Here is a 22,053-nt window from a genome sequence, read left to right as displayed (position 1 = left end):
CTCCTTCAATGGAAGTCTTCACACATCTGTCTGAGATGGTTTAGTGACTCATGCATTGAGTGTTGGACAAGATGACCCTGGAAGTCCCTTCCAACTCTAATATTGTAGGATTCTAGGATTCTAAAGGGCTCAATTTGGGCTCCAATTCCAAATTTAGGCTCATTGGGAGTAACATTTGAGAAAATATGAGCATTCCTATAGACAAAGGTCAGCACCATGGTCAGCAGCCGGCCAGTTATCTACAATAAGTCAACTACTGTAGACACTTAGGCTCTGATACCTCAAGGAATTTTTGCCAGAATTCTGTTGGAAAACTCTTTGAAATGTCAAAAAAACATTTTGCACAACTCAAAAATGTACAAAAAATATACAATTTTTCACATTTCTATGCCAGTCCTGGTCAGCTCTACCAAAGAGGACAAAGCCACCGAACAAATTCATCATATTTTACTAAAAAAGTGGCTGAAATAACGGCAAAAACGTACGGTATGTATTTATGGCAGTGGTGCACAGCAGTGGTAAGATCAGTAAGAGGTGTGAACCTCCTAATGGATTTGGAGCATCTCGCTTGAGAGAAGTCAAGGAGAAATAATTTGGTCGCCCTAATCCATGTCCAATGGCGGTCTTCTATCTAGAATCCATTAGTCAAATATTTTACAAAAGTAATAAAACCTTCGCACTCGTTAAATTAATGGGGTCACTTTATTCGCAGGAATTGTGCAGATGCAAAGTCTGATTTCATCTTCTAACATCATGTGTCTTATCCATTAGACTTAATAATTTGCTATTAGTGAGGAGCGAATCTGCAGAAATGTAGACGTTCATCGGCCCTCTCAGATTTGGCCAAGAAATGTGTCTCATGTTGGATTTATTAGACAACAGTTGAGTTTGTCCTATTATATTCTCTCCAGATCCCAGAGCATAATAAAGTTCTGGGGAAAAAAAATCACTAACCTTACTGCTTACGTCTCCACCTGGTCCTCCCAACTCTCCCTGCAGCTTCGATGTCTTCTTTTGGACAGGTGTGGTGGCAGATGTCCACTTCCAGGACTTCTTTGCCGTCCATACTTCTGGCAATAGCCATTATGGCATCCTGTTATTATGATGTTATTATGACATCACAACATTCGTCACACCAGATCTATTCAGTGCCGGAAATGCAGACGATCCGAAGCGTGGAGAGATCAGATGAACTGACGAGGAACTGAGCCGTAAGGACAGGGGTGAGGTTCAAGAAATCCAGAAAAAGCACCCAAAGGGTATTGCATAAAATCTGGATGCGGATAAAGTAGAATTCTTTGGAAAACTATTATTTGATTTGACTCAAATCTATTTGCTCATCCGTACTTGATGTAGATGCTGAGGTTTTTGGATGGGTCGCAGTTGTATGCTGCAGCATGTTGCTATCTCAAAAAGTCCAGAAAAACCTTTACATGGCCTAAGTTGATATGTAAGTGAGACTGATGAGCTAAAGAGCTATGGTAGATCTGAAGCCTTTGTCACTCCAGCTCTATTCCCCGCTTAATGCCACCCCCTAAACGACTGATGACTCATTTGCCTAAAGTCACAGAGCAAGGAAGCGGCCAGGCGCTGGGTGGAGAATAGAACTGGAGGGACAGAGGCTTCGGATCTACCGTAGCTCTTCCATTTTTATATATCAATTTAATTGTGATTTCTCAGTAATGGAGGAGTGGACTGGCCATGTAAAGGTATTGCTGGACCTGTCTTTAACAGACCTAAATTGTTCGGGTGGTCCGCAGAATGGTTTTGTGCCGGTATTTGGACATGTTTCTGGATGGAAGTGACCAAGTTCTTCTCTCTCTGGACAAGTCCTTCGCTCAAGTCTAATTTTTGGCTTTGAGTTTGAGTCTTCTCTTCTAGACAGACTGCTTAATACTCATCCTCATGGAGTTGCCCAAAGATGGAGATAATTTCTGAACCTAAAGTATAGACTTCTCCTCTGACTGTGCAGAGCCCATTAATTCCTGCTCTGGTCCAGGGCTTCCCGATTGCTCTGAACAATGTTTTTGCAGCATTTTTCTCTTTTTCCCATCCGATGCGGTGATATTCAGGAGGGACGCACCGTGTGTCGCTCGGAGAGGTTAAAGTGTTAACAGGATTCTGTCAGGAGTGAAATGGGAGAGTAAATAGCGATGACTTCCGCTGATTAAGCGGTCACGGCGCCAAGCCTAAATGTTTAAGCAAACGCATAAAAGTAGTTGATCCCGGACTTGTGTTTGAAGGTCCTGTGATTCCAAGACCGATAAATGCAAATGATTGCAACAAAGTCGGCACTTCTGCCTAGCAGGGACTTATCAAGGAGCGCCAGCCTGACCTGCCCACCTACAAGATTACTTTCCTCTTGCTGGGCTGAAATCAGGCTGTGGAGCAAAGTGTAGGTTTATAAAAATGTGTAGACATAGAGATACTGTATAGCAGAGTCGGATTTGTCATTTAAAGGGATCTTGTTGTTGGCTGATGCAGTCTGATCTGCAAAAGAGTGAAAGAAACTGAGTATATATATATATATATATATATATATATATATATATATATATACATACATATAGTTATATGGGTAAAGATTTCTTTATTAAAATTCCTCTATCTATGATTAAGAGTCCAGTGGGCGGTCCTAATCAGTGACAGACAGCTATCTTTGAATGCACTGTCTGCATACAGGAAAAGCTGATAGCAAAAAAAAAGTTGGATCACAAGTATCCATACACACCACTCAGAAAGAGGTATAATAAAAATATAGGTTTTTATTCAAATATATATTCCAAAAAATTCATTTAAATATTTAACAGACATAAAGTAAGAGGGAAAGAGTATACTCAAGTAAGAGCACACATGGTAAAGTGGGAAAATACCGGGTTATGGGATGAACAAGGATTTTAAATAACACATGTCTCATATAGAGATCTTGTATCCTGCGTCCTACTCATGCCCAAAGTAGCAGATAGTAAAGTGCTCACAGTGCAAAAAAAGTGCAAGTCAGAATGTCACATGTAAACTCTAGGACATACCCATATGCAAGTCAGAATCCCGTCCACAGTACCACTGACGCCCCGACGCGTGTTTCGCGGAAGTGCTTTCTCAAGGGGAAAAAGCTGACAGTTAGGCCTCCTTGACACATCCTGATGATTCTTGTACAGGAAAAACCAGTACTGGTGAGATCTGTGGTCCGTGTGAGTGTGCCATCCGTACTTACATATGTGACGTCTGTGTATCGGTTTGCTGTTCGTGTGGCATCCATGTGCTGCCCGTGTTTCCATATGACACGTACCGGCACCAGTGAAAAGCAGTTCGGTCATCTGTTCCTAGGAGACGGCTGCTGAAGGCAGCTCTCATCATTGTCACTTTGTCTCCCTGCTGAGATCAGCGCGACCAGGCTACAATGATGGGAGTTGTATTCAACATCCTGAAAAAATGGACAATACCCCATAAGGTTCCCAGTATATTAATAACAACTCACAGCACAGCTGTTTGCTTAGCCATTACTGGTTAATTTACTCGGGACCCTAGAAAAAGATGATGTAGGGTCCCTATATAAATTGAAACCAGCAAAGGCTAAACAAACAGCTGCGGGTTGATGTTAATAGCCTGGGAAGGAGCCATTAAGGAGTTATTACCCCCCTCTCAGCTCATAGCCACCCCAGAAATGGCACCAAATCTAGTGCTTAGCCTCACTCTTCCCACTTGCCCTATGGCGGTGGCAAGTGGGGTAATATAGTTGGGCTTTATGTCACCTTTCCATTGACAGCTGATATCAAGCCCAGGGGTTAGTAATCGAGAGGCGTTTATCACTAACCCCATAGTGAATTTTGAAATAAACACACAGCAAGAATAAAATCCTTTATTTAAAATAAAACTCAACACCCTGTTTTACATATTTATAAAAAAATAAAAAACAAAGTTCTACTTACCTTAACACCTAAAATCCATTGAAGCCCATGTCCCCCGTAGAAAAAGAAAAAGATAAACAACCTTATTCCTCACCTGTCCAACACAAAGACAAACCTCTCATGGCCATGCCCCCTGTAAAAAACAAAAGTGAGTATAACTTTGTTTTTTATTGTTTAATAAAAGAGGGTTTAGAGTTTTAATTTAAATAAAGGATTTTATTCTTTTTGTGTGTTTATTTCAAAACATACTATGGTGTTAGTAATCGAGGCGTCTTATAGCACAATTTCTTGGGCAGCTGAGGGCTGATGTTGATAGCCTGGAATGTGGAGGTTATATCTCTCGCCCCTTCCCAGGCTATTGATATGAAACCACAGCTGTCTGTTTAGCCTATGCTGGTTTGAATTTATGGGAGGACACTTTGAGAGCTGCCCTCAGCAGTCAGCGCCTGGGAACAGCACGAGCTGTACCGCATCTTCCCAGGCACGGGTACATGTCATCCATGTGTCATCAGTGTGCACTTGTGCGGCATGCATCTTATCTATGCTATGCAAAACAAAACTGACATGTCGGCAGATTTTTCCCATGGTCTGTGTGAAAAACCTGACATGTGCGCACCACAGTTGAAAACACTGGGTGTGAGTATGTCCATATTTGCGGTCCTTAAAAAACGGACCGCATAGGGACATAAAAAATGGACGTGTAAAAGGGACTTTAGTAAGTAGGACTGACTCTAAGAAACTAATAATCAGATTGATCCAGCATTGTGGCTATGGGGCCGTGCTTCCATGTGCTGGGGAGGGGGTGTATAGACTTGTAGTTGGTCACAGAGACTGCCTTGACCCCAAGCACGTCCCGGTTAAATTACTACTTTATTGATCTGTAAATATTGTCATGTATACCTTATTTGTCTGGATAAGATCATTTTGCCCTGTATGCTGAACTCCTTGTCCTCATGTTGATATTATCTTGTTCGTGTAATTGAATATATAATAACATGATGCTGCTGCTATATATGTTGTGTATATAGGGAGAGTGCAGTACCAAGTTAGCCCGCTAGAGGGGGCACATTAGGATTAAATAGTAGAAGGATAGGAATAGAAGCTTGGGATAATAAATAGTTAACATAGGAAGTGCCAACTGTGGGATAAGATAGTAAGCTTCCTGGCTTTTAGTGAGTAGAGCCAGAGAGCCCAGGCAGTCCTGCAGGGTCCTAGAGCCCAGGGCAACACAGTGGGTCCCGTAACGTTTGCAAGATAGAAGTCCAGTCGTCCAAGGCCAGGAGAAGTCAAAAGCAGAACAGGAACGCTGGTGGATCTATAATGTAGCACCTTTCTATGTGAGCAAATGACCTTATGTCTGGGTTAAAGCAGACAGGGGAACATCCTAAGAGTAGTAAAGCTGGACAGGGAGGATGCTGCGGTACCGGTCAAGACGGTATGATCCGGGAATGTGCTGAAGGAAATGAGGGAGAGCACAGGGAAAGTGAAGGATATAAGCTGTGTGGAGCCCTATGTCGATGCTGTAATTGATTTGGACATGCTGAGGAAGGAAACCAGTAAAGTTATCTGTTTTAAGTTGAACTTGGACTCTGTCTCTTTATGCATAACAGCGCCAGCAGCAGAACTTCAGCAGCCCCGATGGGACCCTGACGGTGCAGAAGGTGAAGCAGAAGGTATGCTAAAAAGAGGACATTGTATTCATGTGATGGGGGACCAGGGCACAATTGAGCAATATATGTCAGCCATGACTACAGCCCTGGCGCTCCCCCACTGACTGACTAGTCTTTTTACATTCAGGACTAGAGTAGCAATATTAACTTATAGATGCAGTTAGAGTAGATCAAATTAAAGTCAGCGCATTACATAAAAATACATGCTACTGCAATAGCCACAGTCGTGTTTACACTTGCACATCCTTGCATCGATTAGGTACCGTATATACTCGTGTATAAAGCTGAGTTTTTCAGCACATTTTTTTGTGCTGAAAATGCCCCCCTCGGCTTATACACGAGTCACGGTACAGAAAGCCGGCGGGGGAGGGGGGCGTCAGAGCAGCAGGTGCCAGGAGCCGACGCACACATCATACTCACCTACCTGCGCACCCTCGGTGCTGACACTGCATCTCGTTCTGGCTCCCACCTGCCTGCAGCTCTTCCTGTGCTCAGCGGTCACGTGGTACGGCTCATTAAGGTGATGAATATGGACGCGTCTCCACTCCCATAGGCATAGAGCGCATATTCATTACCTTAATGAGCGGTGCCACGTGCATGCATACAGGGATGGAACGGGGGAGGCATGCATACCTGGATGGAACGGGGGAGGCATGCATACCTGGATGGAACGAGGAGGCATGCATACAGGGACGGAATGGGGGAGTCATGCATACAGGGACGGAACGGGGGAGGCATGCATACAGGGATGGAACGGGGGAGGCATGCATACAGGGAAGGAACGGGGGAATCATGCATACAGGGATGGAACGGGGGAGGCATGCATACAGGGATGGAACGGGGGAGGCATGCATACAGGGATGGAACGGGGGAGGCATGCATACAGGGATGGAACGGGGAGGCATGCATACAGGGATGGAACGGGGGAGGCATGCATACAGGGAAGGAACGGGGGAATCATGCATACAGGGACGGAACGGGGGAGGCATGCATACAGGGATGGAACGGGGGAGGCATGCATACAGGGAAGGAACGGGGGAGGCATGCAGGCAGGAACGGAATGGGGGAGGCATGCATACAGGGACGGAACGGGGAAGGCATGCATACAGGGATGGAACTGGGAGGCATGGATAGAGGAACGGAATGGGGGAAGAATGCATACAGGGATGGAACGGGGGAAGCATTCATACAGGGATGGAATGGGGAGGCATGCATACAGGGAAGGAACAGGGAGCCATGCATACAGGGAATGATCGGGGGAGGCATGCATAAAGGGACGGAACAGGGAGACATGCACATGGAAGGAACGGGGGAGGCATGCTTACAGGGACTTAACGGGGAGACATGCATTCAGCGAAGGAATGGGGGAATCATGCATACAGGGACGGAACGGGGAAGGCATGCATACAGGGATGGAATGGGGAGGCATGCATACAGGGATGGAATGGGGAGGCATGCATGCAGGGATGGAACAGGGAGCCATGCATACAGGGAAGGAATGGGGGAAGCATGCATAAAGGGACGGAACAGGGAGGCATGCACACAGGGAAGGAACGGGGGAGGCATGCATACAGGGACTTAAAGGGGAAGGAATGCATTCAGGGACGGAACGGGGGAGGCATGCATACAGGGATGGAACTGGGAGCCATGCATACAGGGAAGGAACTGAGAGCCATGCATACAGGGAAGGAACGGGGGAGACATTCATACCAGGACAGGGAAGGGGGAGCCATGCATAGCAGGACAGGCATGAGGGGACAATACATACCCGGCTTATACTCGAGTCAATAAGCTTACCCAGTTTTCCGTGGCAAAAGTAGGTGCCTCAGCTTATACTCGGGTCGGCTTATACTCGAGTATATATGGTAAGTTTAACCTTTCTAATCATTTTATAGTAAATCTGGATAGTGAGAAAACGTCACAACACACAGCTCAGCCATATAGATAGGGAAAGTCATAAAACACTGAATGAACATTTTTATAACGCTCAATACCATGCAACATTACGTACATTCATGTCTCTTCTATTTTATATGATGACCTATTTGCTGCCATTACTCTTTTTTTTGACTGTGGCACTGCTCTAACTTTAAAGAACCCTTTACTATATTGATGTCAAAATTGACTTACACGGGTAAAGAATGTCACCCAGTCCTTGGAAAGAATTGCCGGTTCATATAGAATTGTATAAATGTTTTTTTTCCCAAGCAGAACATCCCCATTTTCTTTACTTTTTATTATAAGAGTCCTCCCATCCTAGATGATTATCTAGTCGAACACTCAAGTTCATATTTCACTTTACTACAATGTTGAGCCTAGAATTTAAAATCTGGTCACAAAAGGTGCAATATTACATTGGGTGACAGATTTTTTTTTACCTTTCTGACTAAATGCGATAAAATATTATTGGCTTTTGCAGCTGCTGCTTGACATTGAGTCAAAATAATGTAGTAAATTTACCTGCATTCCTATTAAAAAGCACAGGTTTTGCTTTTCGGTATCAGCATGAATGGTGACAAATAAAGATCTGGATTAGGGACGCCGGCACTGTGCTATATCTCTAAAGGGAAACATAATTATTTGGTCTCTAATTGGTTCCTTGCAAAATGTTCAAGATGTAGCTGTTTTTGTGTTTTCCTCGATTTTGTGTTAGTAGTTGACAACAACCAATGAAAAGAAAACATTGTTTTAATTTTTGTTTCATAAATTAACAGAGGACATGAAAATAAGCAACTTTGTAATAAATCTTATCGGAGATATCTTCTTCTTTCTTCATCGTTCACTCTCAATTAATGGGTGAAATCTGAAAAAATCTGCATTCAGTAAAGATTGAGCTAGGAAATGGCTGTTGGTGCTCATAAAGTTCTATGGAGAAGGGAGGGAGGAACAGCTGGAGGCAGATACTAAACGAAAATTACATTTCTCCATAGAATTTTATGAGCACCAATTGTCATCTTCTATCACAGTAATTGGAAGATCTGTTTTCACTGAAGACACATCTGTGCCACAAATTTCTGATCATTTGATCATATTAATAGTAAATGCTTTATTAAATGTACTTCTATTAGACATGAACTCATCGATTTGATGCAGATAGAATTTGTGTAATTTTTTTAGAAATTCATTGGATCCAGCGAATCCGAACAATTTCCAATTCACTTTATCATTTTACACATTGCAGAACATTCGATCAGCCAAAGAAGGCTCACATGACCTTCAGCATAGCCGCATGGGCTTTCCCATAATTCCCTGCAGCTATGATATCACATGGTATATTATAGCCAATCAGGAGGGACTTTCATAGCCTGTATAAAAGCCGAGGTTGGGAATGCAGCAGCCATTTTATAGTGAATTTAGATAACGAGAGGATGTCACAGCTCAACTTACCCTCTTAGAAAGAGAAAGTCATAAAACACTAAATAAACTTTACAGCTAGTGTGCGATAGCTCAGCGGTGAAGAATAGTTCCCATCCATTTACCCACAGCCAGATGTGTCGTGGTTACTTGGATATTACTAAAGCTGTGTTTTTGTTACAGAGATCCAGTGGTCCTAGGAGACCTCAGAGTGTTACATACATCTTGTTAAGATAATTGCATTACTCGTAATTTACGGGGAATCAATTCTCAGCAAATTGAGTTTTTGTGAAAAATTCAGCAAATCTGTGGGATTTAATTTTGGAAAGATTTGCCGATTTCCCGTTTCCATCCTCTCCAGGGTTATACTTGACACCCCGATAAGTGCTCTCCCGCCCCACAGTGTGTTATTCTCCTCCTGCCTCTAGGATATTACTTAGTGCTGGATACAGTCACTATGCTAATAACTGTCTGTTCTGACTCTGCATCTCCGCATGCGGCTGATTCCTGGCAGCTTCCCAAACCAGACTAAGCTCTAATTAAAGGCTTAACTCACCTTCATCCTTTTAGTTTCCCATGTGGAAATGTAAAGTCAGACAGTAATTGGTCTCTGAACAGACAAGTCAACATTCCATCAAGTAATAGTATTTACTTCTTTTACAAATTGGGAGATTTCGGCAGAGAAATCTGCTCACTTTCCGCTCTCCCCGGGCTATGTGCTCTACTTTTTTTCATGCCGGTGTCTTGTGTACCGTCTCTGTGCCGCCCTAGTCACTGCACTCTCTACTTTGCTCCCCCAGTATCAGGCCATCTCCTGTGCTGCCTCGCACTCTCCACCGGCTCGGCTCCTAGACAATCTCCACCTGGCTATAGGGAGACACGGCCACATCCTACAGGAATCTATCCCTGCCGTGTCCGTCAGGGGCAGCCTATCCCTAGGCAGCAGTGGGTTTATTAGGCAGATCCTCCCACCATTCCTTGCCTGATCGTAGGTTCCTACATGCAGTCTATCTCTAGGTTTCCGCTTTGGTGCATGTTTGCTTTGGCTTTCCTGCTATTGACCATTTATGCTGACCTCGGCTACGTATACTGAACCTGTGCTGCCTGCTCTGACCCCAGATTGTCTGACCACATCTTTGCTTCTGTCCTCCTGTACCTCATACCCATGCCTCTGACCCTACTGTAAGCTGCCTCAGAGCCAGGGACTGCCCTGGAGTGGTACCTAGTGACTACCGACAGCAAAGCCTATCCTCACCATCATAGCTTGTATTGAATACCCTGTAGACAAGTAGTTACGCCCCTCCAGGGTAAGCCTGGCCCGTGGCGCAGTGGGTCCACACCTTCCAACATTACAACTTTATGAAATAATAGAGAGACAGCAACTTGAATTGGAAACTGAGTTCAGTTCCTGGTTAGGGGTTGTAAATGTCCCACACCCTCGATCATCATAAGGGCTGGGCTTGGATACAATCATGGAGTAATGGGCAATTCTGAGTGAGTGGTGAAATTACTGAAGGGATGGGCCAAGCTGAGGTTTAAGTGGCATCAAGTGGCATCAAGATAGGATATCTATCACCGATGGGCAGAGATCAAGCTTGGAGTGGGAGAACTTCGGGGAAAACTAGAGTTCCTTAAAAAGGATGATTTCCCTTAGGACATCCAAGAATTGGTCCACTGGTCCGAGTCTGCAGGAATCCTTTTTGAAGGCATTGTGATCTTCATCTACAACATTGGATGTGGAAGTTAGATGCTACATGAATGGAAACTCTTGGGACTGTTTTGAACCTGGGACTAGAGCAAAAAATGTTTGCTGTTAATCTGTCATGATGCCCATCATGAGCCAGGGCATCAGTTAGATAGCAAATCAACTTTCCAATGCCATACATCGGGAACCAAATGCCAGAACCAACACTTAAGTGAGGCTTAGGTCTGGTCCATGAACTCAACATTGTAAGGACATTGCTGACGGTGAAAACTTTTGGCCAGATGCATCAAGAACTGGAGTAAGATTTGTGGTGTAGCAAATACCGCCAGTCTTGCCCCAGCTTTGCCCATCTTGTTGGAGCTGAGAAGAACTGGTGTGAGAACGTCAAAAGTCACAAAATTGTGGCGCAATTTCAAGTTGTGTCTAGATTTTGTGACCTTTTGAAGCTTTTGAATTCTTGCATGAAATCTTTGATGTATCGAGCCCTTTTGGAGAGTGGCTAACATCTTTGCAGATTTTATTAAATTTACTACTGGGCAGATTTAGGAATATGGTGACATATTTCTGAACTGGAGAAGACCATCAAAATGTTAAAAAAAAATCCTTAGACTCGTCTTATCACTCTCTACCACGGCCTCTCTGCTTCACCTGTCTGGTCCTCGCACAAACAAGCGAATTTGAGTTTTGCCTGATCTGCTCATCTCTATAACCAACCCATTGGTCATGATGAGCAGCGTGTCGTGCATGATTTTTGGACTCTTGCTACCAGGTTCTATTCCTCATAGATGATCATTGGTGGTCCGAGCAACAGGACAACTTTTTGAATTTCTTATTTTCAGAAGTTTTTACCTATCCAAACTGCTGATCACTGGAGGTCCCCACCAGTCTGGAGAATGTTGTCCTGGTATCGTCCATTGGAATAGCTGCACATATTGAATATCTTCGAAAATAAAGCTCCGGGGTCCTGATGCAAAATTTGTAACAGAGCATCCGACCTACTGAACCTACTGAACCATTGGCCATTTTTCTCCTCTGTTATTTTCAAGTACACATCTCATAATTAGAGATGAGTCAAATTATTAATATAGAATACAATTCTCTGCAAATTTTACCAAAATTTTTCACTTTTTTTTTTTCAATTTGCTTCATGCGGATTCATTATGGCAGGCAGCTGTGGTTGCTAATTTGCTGAACCGTAGAGGGCTTGAACAAGTTTAAGAAAAATGTAATGTTTACTTTATCGTTCACCTGTCTGACCGCCCCTGCAGCCAGCCATCCGGTTCTCCGTGCCTTTTTTATGCTACATCCCCCATCGATGGATCTTCTGCCCCCAACAAAATGCAGTGATGTTAGAGGAGTAGTTGGAGTTGGAAGACCCATCATATAGCGACAGTGGATGCCCACAGTGGGGAAAGGTGAAACGAAGAGGTTTGGAGAACCAGGGCAGCCAGATGGGTGAGCAGTAAGATGAGTATTGATTTCCTTTCTTTACACTCTACGTATATTTTACTCCGGGGTTTGGAGAAACCACAAGCCATAATCAGGAACATTACAATCTGCATCGAATAATTTCCCTGTAAAATCCGCGAGATTTGGCCAATTGGCAGATTTGATCGCCTCTACTTATAATGTGAATGGGACTTGTAAGAACCATTGCAGTGCAGCTCTATACTTCTGTGACATGTCTTAGGGCGAGGCATCAATCCTAATCATCCTCATCGTCTCCCTGTCACTTCCTCACGATGGGAAAGTGATTGTCATTCTCCGGAGAGAGTAAACAGCCTTGTGACTGAACTTTCTCGAGTGCTCTGCACATTGTTGCCTTCCATTTTTCATCTCATTTTTTTCTTTTCCTCACCCATTAGCCGGAGATTCATCTCTCACTTTTGTTTTCTCTTGCAAAATGCATCCGGTCCCTGAAGACCAGCAGTCAGCATCTCAGCTAATCGCTGCAGAGGTCAAGCCGGCCAACGGGCATCCAACGTCCCGACTTCAACCCCAATTAATGCGCTGCGTCGGGGGGACGCAACCTTGTTTACTGCATAATGACTTCAGAGGATCACAGTTCTAAGAGTGAGATTTAATTGAGTAAAAGTTGCTGTTCCCTTTGTTTAACCTCGTAGAGTAGATAGTAAAATACAGGTATAAACACGTGCGGCACGTTCTGCTGGACAATGTGGAGACCTTTTTTTTCTTGCCATGATTTTGCAAAATGGGGTAAAACTATTCCGACTCCAATTGGCATCATTGGACCCCTTATAGAGGAGGGGTAGCGTCAGCAGATGTGTATGAGTTTTTTGAAATGATACAATGTATCAAGGAAAGCATTCTTTGAAAAGACGGCCGGGGACTACACGCCATGGATGATGGGTCTCAACTGACGTCTCTCTTCCTACAGTCACATATTGAGGGACCTGTCAGTCTAGATATTGGGGTGAAGCCACGGGGACCTGCCCTGAACTAGCGACAATCAACTAGTCCCCAATTGGCTTCTCACAGTATTTTCTCTGAAATCTCATGGTTCAGGCAGCATGAATCAGCAGACAGGTTCCCCTAAAAGTCCACTCTTCTCCCATACAGAAGTTTTAATTACATTGTAATCTTTTTTTCCATCACTGTACAACCAGAACCAATGATCAATACCAGGTTATATACGTATATAGGTTATATATGTATCATTTCATTACAAAAAATATCCTGGCACCAAATGATTGCGTCAAAATCATCTTCAAAAAAGATCATCTTCTGAAGGACCTTGTGTCAATCAATACCTGGGTCACTAGAGGACACTCTGGTCCTACCATGACTGACTCTAAATAGATGCGGCACTGATCCAATGACCCAAATACTTTAAGGTACCTGTGGTCTCCATCCAGCTGCTATCACCAAGCACAGAGCAAATAGAGCAACACTTACAGAAACTGTTTTTTAGCAAATACCGTCTCCATTTCTCTTCTTCTATGTTGCACTGATGGATTACTCATGTGCCCACTTTTACATTTACTTGAATTCCCCAAAAAAGTTTGTTTTTTACAGCAGGTCATTTTGTGCCAATCATCTTCAGATGTGTAGAGCTAAAGAGATGAGACAAGGAAGGTTACTTTTGTAAATGCTTACCAGAATTTCTATCTTTTAGTTCTATATTTCCATAGCATGGTTGAAAAAAGACACATCTTCCATGTTCTCCTGAGGAATGGGCGAGGATAATAAGAATGGGGTATCATGCATGATCCAGGCAATTTTATTTAATCTTTATTCTGAGTGTGCATTGACTGGATCAACATTAAAAACAAGAATTAAATATATTTACATAAGTATTTATATTGTGTTCTTCTAAAAAAAATCTACGGTAAATCTTTTTTTAAATCATTGACAGTTCCTGTTGTGACCGGCTTCCCTAGGTCGGCTGCTCCCCTGTCTGCTGCATGTTCCCTCCATCTATACTTTCCCTCTGCAGTTTTTTGATACTCTGCTGGGAGTTGTTTATGCTATATGTCTCTATATGTAATCCCCTAGTGGATGCAATGTGAATCACAGACTGGTGAAAGCTGTACTAATATGATACAATTACAATTAGAATTTATATCATAAAACATAGGGGTTCTTAAAGGGCTTATTCAGGACTATTTTTTTTTTACTATTGGCTTTAAAACTTACAAGCAGATAGATGCTAAGAAAGCGCCAGCTCAGAGCGGTCACCAACCGCTCCTGCCGGAGATTCAGCTGCTCCATGTCAACATAGCAGCTCTTCTTTTTCCAGGCTGCTCTGTAGATGGGATGTGACTGCTGACATAATACTGATTGAAAGCTGACTCCCCGCAGTTAGGTAGTGGGGAGCCAACTGTCAATCAGCATGACATTGACAGTCACACCCCGTCAACAGAGGAAAGTGGAAGAGAAGCCACTGTTCTGTCGATGTGATGTCATCAGAAGCCTCTGAATCGCTGGCTGGAGCGGTCAGCGAATCGCAGGCAAGTGGTTAGGAATTACAGAAAAATGTAGTAAAAAATTCTTCTAGATAACCCTTTTAAGCAAATGATTGAGAAGTTTTGAGTGGACAAAAATTTAGCAAATTGAAATATTTGTGAATTTGATTTGTGTGAATCCTTCAAAATGGTGTCCTCCTGGCTGCTATTATACTGGATCCATAGGGGCTGGGAAGGGGTTAGAAAACAATAAAATCTCATACTCACCGAGCCTTCGCATGTGCCTGATGATGCAGCTCCTCGCTGGTCCTCTGCAGAGGTGTATCTAGGGTTTCTGGCCCCTGGGGCAAGAAGACGGACTCCTCTGCTGGTCTCCTAAGGCCCATGTTCCCTCTCTAGTCTCCTTCCTTTGGCGCCGGCTAGACCTTGACTCATGTTCTGACATTATCCCATGTGTCAGGTCTGTAAGTGAAGAGGCGCTGATCTGCTTATTATTTTTGGGGTAGGGAGACCTCAGCATGTAATAAATGGCATTTTAGCAACAATCAGGGCTCATTAGATTAATATTTTAAAAAATTTGATACAAATCGAATTTCCATTCCAAGTCCGAGTCAATCTGCAGAATTTGGGTTTTGACAAGTTGGCTCATCTCTAGTGCAGACAATGGACACCATGATGTGGCCCATTTCATCCTGCACTTGGACCGGCGCTTTAGGATCCTTGCCCCATACTTCCCATATAACAGAGGAGAAGAGGACATGGGGTGAAGTGTAGAATCCGGGCGCAGCAGCCACCAGTCATGGACGAGTTCTCCTAATTTGCAGGCTTGGTCCGTGCTGCTCTCAGAAGATCATGGCGACATAAATCTGCTCCATGGAGCCGGCAGTATTTTATCTTGTCAGGACGAGGAACGTGACCGTATAACCGCTCCCGTATTTCCAGCCGTTTCCTGTAACGAAATGTCTACAGGTTGACTCATATTTTCTCGCCTCTCGGATTCCCCGTCCAAATCATGTGTCGTCTGATTGAGATTCGGTGCCAGAAACATATTATTTATCGCCTTGTTTTCCCCAAACTTAGCACATTTCCTGTTGTCTCTGGAGTTGCAGCTTATAACGCACACAATTAAATGCAAGCACGGGAAAGCGAGAGGACGAGGTGAGCTAAGCCGTTAATTAGAGTCCGGCGTCCTGCCTAATCCTCTCTTCTACAGGCCAAGGAACAATGTTACATCTCCTTGTGCTGTGCAGGGACAGATTACCAGAATGTGCAGCCATGTCATGCGTTCTCCCTCCTTGGCTTCATTCCCACATTGAAGGTGAAGAATCATCACCAAATGCAAAGATATAATGGGGGATTCTGGCCGAGCTTTTCGGATGTGCCGGTCGTAGGCTGCGAGTAGGAGAAGGGTCAACAGCAGCACAGAGCATTACAGGAAAGGCGTACACGGGATCACAGACTAAGATTGCTACCAGTCACTTGGGTCTTATGTGATTTTCCTATTATTTTCCTTGTAAAATATAAAAAAAATGGAAATATTCTGTGAGAGCAGATGTAGAGCGGCCCCTTACCTCGCCTCCATTAATTAACTAAGCTTGTTATAAAGTGTCCGGGTTCTCTTTGATGTGAAGTGAGATTTATCCTCAAACGCCTGAAGAACAGTGAGATGTGGAGGCCGCACTCCGCTAATCAGGGGCTACAATGCTGAGAATTAGGAAAAATCACTACAGGGGACATAGACTGAGGGGAGAGGGCACCATGGGAAGATTAGGGAAGACTGGGAGGGAGGAAGGAGGGTAGGGAAGGAGGGAGGAAGAAAGAAAGGAAGGGAGGAAGAGAGGAATGAGGGAGGGAAGAAAAAAGAAGGGAGTTAGGGAGGAAGGAAGGAAGGGAGATAGCAAGGAAAGGAAGGAGGAAGTAGGTGAGGAAGGGAGGGAAGAAGGGAAGAAAGAAGGAAAGGGGGATGGAAGCGAAGAAGGAAGGGAGGAAGGAGGGAAGGAAGGGAGATAAGGAGGAAGGAAGGAAAGTAGAAGAGGAGGGAGGAAGGGATAAAGGAAAAAAGGAAGGAAAGGATAGAAAGAAGGAAAGGAAAATGGAATAGAGGGAAGAGGAAAAGGAGGAAGAAAAGGATAGAGGAAGAAAGGCATGAAGGATGGAACTGAGAAAGTAATGAAGGAAAGAATGAAGTGAGAAAATAAAGGAAAGGATGAAAAAAAAGAGTTAAGAAAGTAAGGAAAGAAAGATGGAAGTAATGGTGGGAGGCAATATGGGATGGAGGGAGGAAGGAAGGGAAGAAGGAAGAACAAAAGAAAGAATAAAAGAGGAAGAAAGAAAGAAAGAGAAAAAGAAAGAATGAAAGAAAGAAAGAAAGAGGAAGAAAGATATAAAGAAAAAGTAAAGAAAGATGACAAAGAAAAAGTAAATAAAGAAAGAGAAGAAAGAAATGAAGAAATATAAAAGGAAAGAAAGAAAAAGAAAGAAAAAGGAGGAAAAGAAAGTGAGGAAGAAAGAAGGGGATGGAAGGAGGAAGGAAATGTGCAGCAGTGTAGGAAGAATGAAAGGGAAGAAGATAGAGACGAAGTAAGGAATGAGGGCAGAGGAAAGAAGAAAGGGAAGGAAAGGAGAAGAAAGAGAGAAAGAGAAAGGGAGGAAGGAAATGAAATAATAATGGAGGAAGAATGAAATGGAGACCGAGATGTAGAGAGAAAGAAAGCAAGGAGATGGACGCTGGGACAAAGGAAGAAAGAGAGGTGGAGAAAAGGAAGAAGAGGGCGAGAAAAGATAAAAGGTAAAAGAAGGAAGGAAAGATAAGATGAAGTAAAGACAATGAGGGAGGAAGTATTATTATTATTTATTTATATAACACCATTAGTTCCATGGTGCTGTACATGAGAATGGGTTACAAGTAGAGATGTAAAGAGATGAATGTGAATACAAAGGAAAGTTAGAAAGATAGATAGATAATAGATAGATTATAGATTATAGATAATATATAGATGATAGATAGACAGATTATAGATTATAGATGATAGATACATAATAGATAGATACATGATAGATAATAGATCGATAAATAATAAATAAATAGCTAAATAATAGATAATAGATACTGTAGATAATAGATATATAACCGATAGATAATAGATAGATAATAAATAGATAATAAATGATAGATAATAAATAGATAATAGATGATAGATAGATAATAAATAGATAATGGATAGACAATAGATAGATAGATGATACATATTTGATGGACTGAGAACACAGGTAACATTTTTCTATTTAATGATCTTTCTCTCTCTCCAGACACTTCTAAGACTCGGATCTTCCTCTCTGTATCTGCGGCTTCTTTGCTGCTTTCTTTCCATTGATTCTTACATTCGTTTTCTTTTGTATTTCACTGTTTTCTATCAGAATACAGAACTTTGCTTTCTCCCGGTCACATAGCGGGTATTGTCTGCCACCATATTATTAGTGCCCCCGGTTCCTTTTTGCATCGTGTGCTGCCAGTTTTTGAAGCTTTTGGTTGAAAAATAAAAGTAATAGTTCACTACATAGATTTCTTTATCCTCAACCTGGATAGAAATCACAGGAAACCTCAGCTCTGGGGAGAAGCCACGTGTAATGAGGAAGGATTTTTTTTAATTTTTTTAAGGTTTCAAAGGGTTTTCGAAGATTTTAAACCTATTACAAAATAGATGGTCAGTGGAGGTCGTTACTGCCAAGTGGGTGGAGCTTGTACCGCTCGGGAAAACAAATGTTCTCTATAGCACGACGCAATTGACCAGTGGAGGTTGTGATACAAATATTTGGAAATGTTGGTATCTGGATGATAGAATGGGTTGGGGGGATAAATATACATTTTATGCACAGACTGACCCCATCCATCAAAACTATCAGGCTCCTTCTAAGGCCATATGGAAATTTACGAAGGCTTGAGGGGGCATCTACGCAGGATTAAAGGGGGCATTGCAGAGGGTAGCTGCAATTTCTGACCATCATGTTCCAGATTATGGGATGTTTTCTGTTTGCCCCTTACTTGCATTGACTTGTTTGATTTCTCGGCCCCCCGCAGTGCCCCATGTAGATTTAGATGATTCATTAACTCTAAACTTCACAAGTTTCTTTCCCATAAACTATTGAAGCTAAGAAGTAAATTTCATGCAAAAAGCCTTTGAAAATATCCATAAATGACAATGTTATTTATAATCCCCCAAGCCGGGGCCATAAATAAAGATGAAGCAATGTATTATGAAGACAAATGAAATTTCGTGTTGTTCTAAGGAATGTATCAAGCCGATACCGTTTACTGCTTCTCCGGCGTGGCGGGAGAGATAGAGACGGGCGCTAAGGATGAATGTTAACAGCTTGAAGGGTAAGGACTAAGACGGCAGAACGAGAGGGGGCAGTGATACTGACAAAGGTAGAGGGGGCCAATACATCAAGCTAAAGAGGCCCCCCGAATGAGAACTCATCTTCTAAAGCTGGCCTAGTCTGGTCTCTGGGCTGTGTTCCGGGTATTCGAGCTGTTACTTTACTCCGTACTGTGTGTTGTGGTTGTTTCTAAGCTCAGATCCCATTGAACTGAATAGGAGCAGAGCTGCAGTACCCGAGAACGACCACTACACAGTACATGGCGCGGTTTAAATAAAGGGGTTTTTCAATTTTCAGGTTCAATTAAAGGAGTTGAACAAAGATATCCTGTAAAACGTTTAGGAATTGCAGACATTTTTATACAAAGTCTCCTCCTTTCAGGGTCTGATAAGTAATTGGATATATTAAGTTTCCCATCAATAAAATATTAATTTTTAATAGGGGTGAACGGACTCATGGAAGTTCGGGGACCTGAACTTTGGTGCTGTAAAATGGTCGTAATAAGGGATATGGGTCAGCAAATGAGGAAAATGGAGATAAGAGCAGGACAATTACCCTGCAGACAAACGTGGAATTACTTAAAATAACTAATAATCTTGAATGAGGAGGCGAAGGTCTAAGTGGAGGAGTGCGTGCCCTGCCTGTGTAGTTTGCTGCATTTCTGTTGTATACTGTATGGGTGGGCCATTTATATGGATACACCTGGATGGGTCATTTATAAAGTTGCATCCAAAATGGCCGACTTCAAAATGGCCACCATGATCACCACCCATCTTGAAAAGCTTTCCCCCTCCCAAATACTAATGTTCCACAAACAGGAAGTTGATATCGCCAACCATTCCCATTTTATTTCGGTGTATCCATATACATGGCCCACCCTGTAGTTTACTGCATTTCCCCCATGAGACATTACCTCGAGTCACCTATGTGGCCTCACGAACGAGGATCCATAAGTCACTTGTGGTCATGTTTTACGGGCAATGACGTTACTGATGACATCGCTCATGAGACATGACCTCGAGTAACCTCCATAGGATGCAGGAGAGAATCGCTGTAAGCGATTACACCGATTAACAACACACCATGGCAATCGGGAAGAGCTGAGACTAATCCCCAGAATTGGCGCATCAAATGGATGCAACATTTCTGGGACAACTGATGGCGGGTCTTATTAGGCTGGGAAGGGGCCAATATCCATTGTCCTTCCCAGCCTATTAATATCAGCCCCCAGCTGTCTGCTTTGCCTTCCTACACCCTTCCTCCACTTGGCACTATAAGATCATATTGATTATAGAACTGGATCTTAAATATGTTTCAGTAAACGGATAAAATGCCAAAACTTGTGTCACTATCCAAGTATTTCTGAACCTAACGGTAGATCAGAATAAACTTTGGGTGAGAAAAAAACAACTCTGCTTCCGTGACCCACCAAGCAGACCCCTATCCAGTCCTTCATGCAGCTTCTTCTGCCTCTTCTTCATGGCACCACCTTTAGTCATGACCTTTTCCTCCGTCTTCACTGTGTTCCTTGGCTTCTGACACCTTGTAGGACAAACGTCATGGGTGTCTCAGGGAACACATGTCATGACGTCAGAGCCTTGTTGGGCCCCGGAATCCATGGAATAAAGTAAGGATGGATGGAACTGCGTGGAGATCCACGTGGGCGAGCAGAGAGGTCATTTTTCATTGAACCCTTTCTGGCTCTCTAAAAAATAGCAAAATAATAAATGAATTCACATAAAAAGAAAAAACAAATTAAAATCAGGATAATCCAATTTTTTGGGGAAAAAATTGAGGCAAATTAATTTAACTTCAAACCAACTTTCTCATCTCTAGTAACTATTTTGGAAGTCCACAAATGATTTGTAGCGATGCCTGATTTTATTTGCTATCGATATATATCCTTCTTTCTCTAACTTTACGTATGACTCAATATATTTTGAGATAAACAATTGTTCAGAAAAACAAACAAAGATATTCTATGAGACTCTGTCAAGTGATATTTCTGCTAAATTAGCAGCTTGTTAAGGGATTGTAGCAAAATTGTGTTGAATGAATATGATACAAAATTGAAGTCCTTCTTATTGATTTTAGGAAAAGGTAAAGGTGGAAGTATCGGCACCACCCTACTTCTAGTTACAGAACGTAACCTTAGACACAATCCAGTTACACCCCAACAACTAATCCAACATGATTGTCCACAAGACTGGAAATTAACCAAGGATGGAATCTCACCCACCCATAATTTATTAAGTCTCTGTAGCAGCAAAAAGCTATCATTATTATTTGAGAATCAGAACCAGAATTGAGTCATTCACCGCAGCCCCATCAGGTCCTCGAACAAAAGCAGAACATCATGTGTGGTCGGAGTAATGATACAAACTAATGTTTCATTAGCTGCCCTGACATCTGCCTCACACAGTCTGTCATGCTACAGGATGAAGCCAATTTATCAAGATGTATCACTCGCATCTGTCATCCTCTATCAGGACCGATGACACAAGCTGCAAACGTTGTTATGTGTTTGCCCTAAAAGTAACAGCGTCTGACAGAAGAGCACTAAAGAGATGACAGAGGTTTGTTTATAACGGGACTGAGCTCAAAAACACAAAGAGAGACGACATCATGTATCATAGGAAGCTCAGACTGACCGTGATGTATGACCGGAACAGGGATGTCTGATCTGCTTCCTTCTCTGCACTGTGATAAAGAAATAAAGTAAAACAAGGCAGTATTATAGTAGTTATATTCTTGTACATAGGAGGCAGTATTATAGTAGTTATATTCTTGTATATAGGAGCAGTATTATAGTAGTTATATTCTTGTACATAGGGACAGTATTATAGTAGTTATATTCTTGTACATAGGGGCAGTATTATAGTAGTTATATTCTTGTATATAGGGGCAGTATTATAGTAGTTATAATCTTGTCCATAGGGGCAGTATTATAGTAGTTATATTCTTGTACACAGGAGCAGTATTATAGTAGTTATATTCTTGTATATAGGGGCAGTATTATAGTAGTTATATTCATGTAAATAGAGGCAGTATTATAGTAGTTATATTCTTGAATATAGGGGACAGTATTATAGTAGTTATATTCTTGTACATAG

The 22,053-nt window shown here is 42.6% G+C and overlaps 1 long non-coding RNA gene across 1 annotated transcript; it reads left to right on the top strand.

Moving 5' to 3' along the window:
* Positions 1-1,146: 1,146 nt before the first annotated feature.
* On the top strand, positions 1,147-21,663 carry LOC143814970 (uncharacterized). Its single transcript, XR_013223647.1, has 3 exons — positions 1,147-1,223; positions 5,519-5,581; positions 21,035-21,663. It is a non-coding gene; the product is annotated as an uncharacterized LOC143814970 (long non-coding RNA).
* Positions 21,664-22,053: the final 390 nt, after the last annotated feature.

The sequence above is a fragment of the Ranitomeya variabilis genome, chromosome 3, assembly GCF_051348905.1.
Source record: "Ranitomeya variabilis isolate aRanVar5 chromosome 3, aRanVar5.hap1, whole genome shotgun sequence".
NCBI classification, from domain to species: domain Eukaryota; kingdom Metazoa; phylum Chordata; class Amphibia; order Anura; family Dendrobatidae; genus Ranitomeya; species Ranitomeya variabilis.
The sequence above is the reverse complement of the archived record's forward strand: the minus strand, read 5'-3'. Positions and strand labels throughout refer to the sequence as shown.